This window comes from Lagopus leucura, unplaced genomic scaffold (genome assembly GCF_019238085.1).
Source record: "Lagopus leucura isolate 7727_CA_CO unplaced genomic scaffold, USGS_WTPT01 Super-Scaffold_73, whole genome shotgun sequence".
NCBI classification, from domain to species: Eukaryota; Metazoa; Chordata; class Aves; order Galliformes; family Phasianidae; genus Lagopus; species Lagopus leucura.
Window position 1 is genome coordinate 82,381,331 of NW_024962252.1, and position 7,351 is coordinate 82,388,681.

Below are 7,351 nucleotides of genomic sequence, written 5' to 3' on the forward strand. Positions count from 1 at the left end.
AGGAAATGCTTGCTTCTAGCTATGACTAAAAAGAGATTTCCTTCTTTCTCTGTTGTGTTAAGAATCTTTTCTTCTTATAAAGAAGGCACCACAGTGGTTTATAACTGTCATAAAAGCCTGCAATCCTTTTGAGGTTAAGCTACTCAGCTATTCAACTTTTACTACAGAAACTTTGAAATTCAAAAAGAAAAAATAATGTAAGTTTTTGAAGGACATGTGTTGCTGTAGGTGATCCTGTTAATTAAAAGTGATTGCCTGCTAGGAAATCATACTTTAAAAAGTTTCATGAATTTATTAGAACCCTGAAGGTATCTTTGTATGCACAGGGCTTTACATGCCATTTATGCAATTTTGTTTCAGATCTGTTTAAAGCTTCACTGACGCTCCCAGAGCAGGGAACAGCACTGCCAGCATTTGTATGTATTTTGGCTAATTGAATTATGTGAAAATACATACTAATGAAGCTTTACCAGTGATGTTTGCTAGGATAGTTTAAGTCTCATTTTCTTCTATATTAGCAGTATCTTTCTGCTGCAGATTTGCCTTTTTGAAAAGCAGATCCCTACAGCTTTTTGTGCAGAAACTAAGTCCCAATTTTTTGGTAGCGTTAATCAGAAAGTAGCTCTGTGAAATGTGTATGTCAATGCATGTGAATATATATACAGCTTTTCATAGGGATGAAAAGAAGATAAACAACAAACTACAGCTTGATATTATAGTATAAAAGTTCATTATTAAGAAGGAACAATTTAAAATGCAAAATTAATGAATGAACATCTATTCTAACAATTTATTTTCCTGTTTCTAGATTTACAGATTGTATTTTAATTGGTCATTACTTAATTATCCATTTCTGTGCAAATCCATCTGGCAGTATTCTTATACAGACTTTTCCTCAGCAATGCTTTGCTACCTCTTGACAATGGTGTTAGAGAAATAAATGATTGAGATGGAACAGTTGTTTGTTGTATGTGGGGTTTTTTTTTTAAGTTGAACCATGGGGATTATCAAAGCTGAGGTATATGAATCTCTTTGCACTTGAAATGGGCTGGGATCCAAATCCCCACACTCACCAGCGAACTGCAGGTATCTTGAGTTTGTCCCTACTTCACAAAAGCAATCAGCTAATTGCCTAATAAAAATTGCAATCGAGTATTTGCTGCTCAATTTTTCTTTTTCAGGTCACAGACATTAGAAAACTCTTTTTTTTTTCCTCATCTGTCATGTCGTTTTTGTACTTTATAGCATACTGCATAAACTACCCCAATGTGTAGGCAGCACCCTACCTTGGTATACTATCAAATACTGAAACGTTAAAAGGAAAAAAATCCTCTGCATCTCTTACCAGCCAAGAGAAAAAGAGCCGACAGAAGGTAACAGGAGATTTGTGAAAGTTCACTATACACTTTGATGACTGTGAGGGCAGGTACTTTTGCACATGCTTTGGAATATGTTGTCTGTTATGGAGAAATGTAGGCTCCTCAGGCTTGCTTTGGAATGATCAGTGCCAGGGAGCTGCTGAGACTTGATGGGGCAACTCAGCAGCATGAGTGCTCACCTGCACCATTGCTCCCCTTTTCTATTTTTTTAATAGAGTGAGACAATTTTAAAAAATGTCCAAGTGTAGCTACAGAAAATATGCATAATTTCAAGGAAGAAAAAATGATATATATCCGTATCAGGCAGAGAAAGCTATCATTTAGTATAATTTAATATTCTTCTTAACTCATGAGTTCTCTTAAACTCTTGTTCTTTGTTTTGTAAAACTCATTTAATTTTTTCAACCTGGGCTTTCTAGACTATTCATTAAATTTACTAGCAGGCCCTTTGAAAAATTACCTGTTTAGGGTCTGCATGTGTGTATGCATGTCCGTGCACAAAGTTACAGGCCTGAGAGTTCTGACTATATTTTAATTGTTTAAAGTCAGACACTGCATTGATCTGACACATCTACCAGCTGCAGCCTGAGCAGTTTGTTTTGCAGTGCATGAATAAGAGATGGATGCATTTGTGAATAACAAAACCAAGACTTAATACTTTAGAGAATATAAAGTACAGTAAGAAAAGCAAATACACTATTTTTCACAGCCTTCCACTAATACTGGTACTGTCAATCTAGACTGTAATGTCTTGAAGGATTAAATAAATGTGTCAGTTCATCTGAATGACTGAGTGAATAATGTATTAATGTGCATTTGATGTGCACATTTACAAATCTGTATCTGCCAAGCCCAGTAAAAACATCTCTTTTACAGAGATTCTCTTTTTTTTTTTTTTTTTTTTGAGAAATGATTCCTCTTGAGGCATTAGAAACAAACAGGGCTTTTCCCTCAAGCTCTTACATTCCCTCCTCACCCTCCAAAGTAATCAGATAAACACTGTTGACACGACAGTGAATTCATCTTTAAATAATTTCTAACTCCCATCACTAAAATAGCAAGGTGTTTCAGAGAACTTAAATGAAAGAAGCCTGCAGGTTAAGGAGAAGATTTTGTTCAGTCATGCAAGATATACGTAACGTGGAAGAAAGCATCTGAAAAGACGCCAAGCCTTTTGAAATATCGCTAACATCTGATCAGCTGGAAATAAGCATATTTTACATTTGTCCTATTTATCTGCCACATCTCTCTGCTCAGTGCTTGTATCTTGTAACTGCTTCTACAGCAGGAGTCGTGGCCAGTTCTACTACAAGTTCTCTGCCGCCAGTATGCACTCAAATACTCACCAGCTGTTTTGCTCTGAACAGAAAAAAAAAAAAAAAAAAAAAAAAAAAAAAAAAGACAACCTGGTGTTGCTACCAAATGCCAAGACCCTAGTTGAGATGCAGACGATGTCTCCAGGCTCCCATTATGTTGCTTCAGCCCTGAGCTCTGAAGAGTATTGATAAGGGGCACAAAATATAACAGGGAAATCAAGAGACGCTGAGTAATAGACCTTTGAGTCTTTGTTATTGTTAGATTTACAAATAACACAAACTGGTTTGGGTAGGGAAGAAAACCCACTTTGCAATTCAGCATTGGCCTTGATACAATATCGTTTCTCATATGAAGGAAAAAGCATATTTGAACACAGAGAGTCATCCTGATACAATGAAAGTGAAATCATGGCTGCTATATTAAAGAATCAGCCTCTCCATACCCATATAAAAGGGCTAGAAGCATTTGTGCCAAAGTAAAAGTTCTCCACCTGCATGCACTGTGTACATTGAAACATATACATACATATGTATGTTGAAAGAGAATAATTTTAGGTCCTGAGCATAACTATTTTCCATCCTATAAGTTCCTCTTTCCTCTGTATCAGGTATTTTCATCTCTTTGTATTTTGCTTGCAGCCAGTGAAAACTTTTGCTTTTGAACAAAAATGAAGATTTTCATAGAAACTCTGGATTTAGAACAGAAACTCCAGAAGCTGAAAGCCTATTTGTGCGTGCCAGTTTGTGCCTGAGTGCATGCAATTGTTCTGCTTTCTAGAAAGAACGCATAGTTACTTGCTTTAGAAAGTCATCAAAACAACAACAACAACAACAACAACAAAAATTTAACAAAGCATACCATGATTTAACAAAATGCAAAAAGATTTCGTCCTAAAGGCTTAAAATTGAAATCATTTTGTAGAAGAGATGCCTGGCACTCGTCCAGCTGCAGGGCTTGGCAGCCTTTGTCCCTAGGTACTGCCTGTCTCAGAGGCACGTCTGGGATGGCTGTGCCTTTTCCTAAGTCCTCGCTATGTCGATGCTCTTTGCCCATTCCAGCATAACTGTGGCAGCATGGCAGTCTCACCTCCCTGTCCCACTGATACTAGCTACCGTTGTCTCCAGAGCAGCAGGCTTCAAAATGCAAAATAACTGCAATAATCATGCGGTGAGTTTAGGGCAATTGTTAAAGATAGGCTGTAGATTCAGAAGGATATAACTACTTTGTATAGTTTGTATCAAATTTGCAGTATCTCTGTATGATAATGAAAGCTGGAAACAATGCATTCAAGGAAAAGCTGTGGTTTTGCTATCTTTGCATGGTTCTGCAAATACATGGGCTTATTGTGCCACTACTGAACCTCGAACTCAGTCTCCCAAACACATCCTTGGCTTCAGGTAGGGTTTTTATCTTCCTGCTTTCCAATCACACTGCCCAGTTTGGCCGCACATTGACTGATCTGTGCCTGCACATCAGCCCTTTGTCTGAAGTGACTTGGGTTTTGTATTTCCAAGGTAGCAACCCTAGATGGAACAATAAATACTGTGTTCTGGAAATGGTTTTCTCCTTAAGATAGCAGCTTGTAGCCTGTTGTTCTTAAGGTAGTCCACTGAAGAGGATATTGCTTTGAGGCAAAGTCACAAGGAAGCCTGTAGTCTCTACCTATTCTCGGGGTAAAATGCCATAATTTCCCACCAGGCTGATATTGCAGTAAAGATCTAATCCTTTCCCAAAAGATCCATCTTTCTTGAGCATCAGTTCCAACCAGTAAAATAAAAGATAGGTCATCCAGAATTGAGGGGGAGAAAAAAAAAAAAAAGAAAGAAATCAGACATGGCTTTTTGCGGCTTGCTGTACTGATATAACAGCCTTCTCAGCCTCTAGGGGATCAGGTAACAATGGGGTTTGATAATACTGACGGAGTTTATTTGAGGGATGTTGACAAGCCTAATTACTTGGCAGCTCTGAGCAGCTGTAGGGCCCCTGGCTGGTCTGGGGGGGGCATTAACTCTTGGCTTGCCTGTGGGGTTCCTGTCACAGCTGAAACACAGCATGAGGGAGGGGTCTGTGATGCAGAACTGTGAGAAATGCCTCTTGAAAGCATGCAAGCTCTGAAAATATGGGAAGTAGACAAGATACTGAGCGGATGCAATGGTACTGCAAGAATGAATGGTTTTTAAATGGATAGCAGGTCTAGAAATGGTCTTTCTGCATGAGTTCTCTGCACATGTGAAGCAATGTGCAGCACTGTCAGTTCTTGCCATAGGAGATTTCTCCTGTGTTACTCAGATAGCTAGCTGCTTGAAAAGAAAGACCAACCAAGGCAGAAATGCTGTTACAATTCACTTATCTAACAGTGAGTCAATTTCCATCAGCAGTCTCTCCAGCATTTGTTTCTACTTTTCACTGAATGTCAACTTTTAAAGAAAATGGGGAAAGTATATTTAATATTGTACTGAGAAATGTAAGTGAATGGAGAAATGTATCCTAACACCAGCATTGCAGATTGTGATATAGAACTTTGCAGATGTTAGAATATGTATCATTTCCACTTTGTGTGTTTCATCCTAGTGGAAATGGGTCATTTGCAAGTCTAACAGCAGGGATATAGCTATAACATAGCAGGGTAGAGTTGCTGTGGGAGTTTCAACTGTGTATTTCTGGATTATTTTAGTGAAAATGAAATCTTCTTTTTGCATTACAGCAGCGTTTTTGCAAATAATGTAGTTATCTGTAGCTTTCTGTTGTGGAAAATAAAATACACAACCATACAATTGTTTTGGAACACAAAAAACCTGCCATTTTCACTACACAGTGATTGCTTAATACAGAGATCCCTGAGTTATCTCTTAAAATTTTTGGTTAGTATTTGGCATTTCACCATTTCATGTCTTGTGCTAGCAGAAGCCTGAGTAGCCATAGTTCTAGTGAAAACTAACCTACAACTCTTCACCACTGCTGCCAAAAGGTCTGCCTTGCTTTTCTCAATTCTGTGCCAGTTGGGAAACAATTTTTAAAATTTGGCATGCAAAGGCAGTTCTAAGACAGCCCACTTAGCACAGCTCTGCCAGGCCCAAAGGATTACTAGGATTGCCATCTCTCAAAGAGACCCCAGCTGTGGCATACAATGTTATGACTGCTCCCTGCTGTGTACATGTGTTATCCACTTTTTTACCTGGCCAAAAACATGCATGTCTTCTTCCGGCTACTGTCAACAGGAAAAACATTCCTTTCTATAACTATGAATCTCTTCTTTTCCCTGACTTTATCCTTGCTTTAGCATTTAGAATAATGTTTCGGACACATTCCTTCACCTTTTCATCATGAAATCGGGAGCTTCAAATCTGCATCATATGTAAGTTCTGCATATAAGATTTTTCTTTACATCTTTTAACTGATATTGGGCCTTTGTTGTAGGGATTTCCAGTGTGTGAACTACGAACCCGAGGGGATCTGGGAGCCGTTTCTAAGGAATGCTTATGAAAAGCAAGTTCGTTGCAGATAGTTACATTTCCTTTGCAAGTGCCTAAATGTTCACTGCAAAAATTTTCAAGGGTTACAAATCACAAAAGGTTGAGAGCCTTTCTGTATTCTTTCTGGGAAAGTAATTCAGATGTTCTTGCCCAAAGGATGACTCCCTCAGCTCTGAGAGCACTGAAAGCTTCCTTTGCACAACTCATGTGATTTCTTTGTGTTTGTCATTTGGCTTGGATCAGCGAGTCCCACACAGTGCATCATTTCTGATAGGAATGGCCAGAAGTGCTTATATATCAATCCACACCGTCTGCTATTCAGGGAATATTTTGGCCAGACCTTTGGATTTTCTCTTTTGTGATTTGCAATGCTGACTTCTATTTTCTTGGCAATGCATTAGCACTGAATATGACAGAGCTATTTTTAGCTGTACATCAACACATTAAAAACAAAGAAATTATTACCTATGTATGTGCTAATATACATAGAGAAGATAAAATTTTGGATGGCTAGGAAACTGCTTTTACAGACTCTCATGGCTGACAAGCTAGCTGGTTGTTCTATACTCAGGAAAGTAAAAAATACCTTCCTATCTGTTTTAAATAGTCCATCCTTCCATCACTTCTGTGAGACAAGAATACTTTGTCTTTGTTTACTAGTGTCTTGTCCTCTTAAAGTGCTGAGAGGATTGATAAAAGCTAATCAGTTCCAGCATTAAGATACAGTAAATGGCACAATTACCATCTGTTTATTAATGTATATCAAGGTGATAAATTTCATTTTCTTCCAGATCAATGAAAAGGAGCACAGTAAGGTAAAAGGGAAATTGGATACTGAAATTGGATACATTGGATACTCCCAATGAGTATTTTCTCCCACATCAATATATATATATGTATATATCTTTTTTTTTTTTTAACCTGTGATGCTTTTTTTCTCATTTTGATTAATTTTTTTGAATGCAGCTCTTTATTACAGGTAATTCCACAACACAAGTTACCCAATACCACTTTTACGCCAAGACAGGTGAGGGCCACAAAACTCAATCCACCAACAACGTCCATGTGATTTCTAGCACATAGTGAAAACATAACACTCCTAGGATGCAGATACATACTGCCCACTAAAAGTAATGCCTATTACAACTAAGTGCACGAAACATTTCCAGGTAAATATTTTGA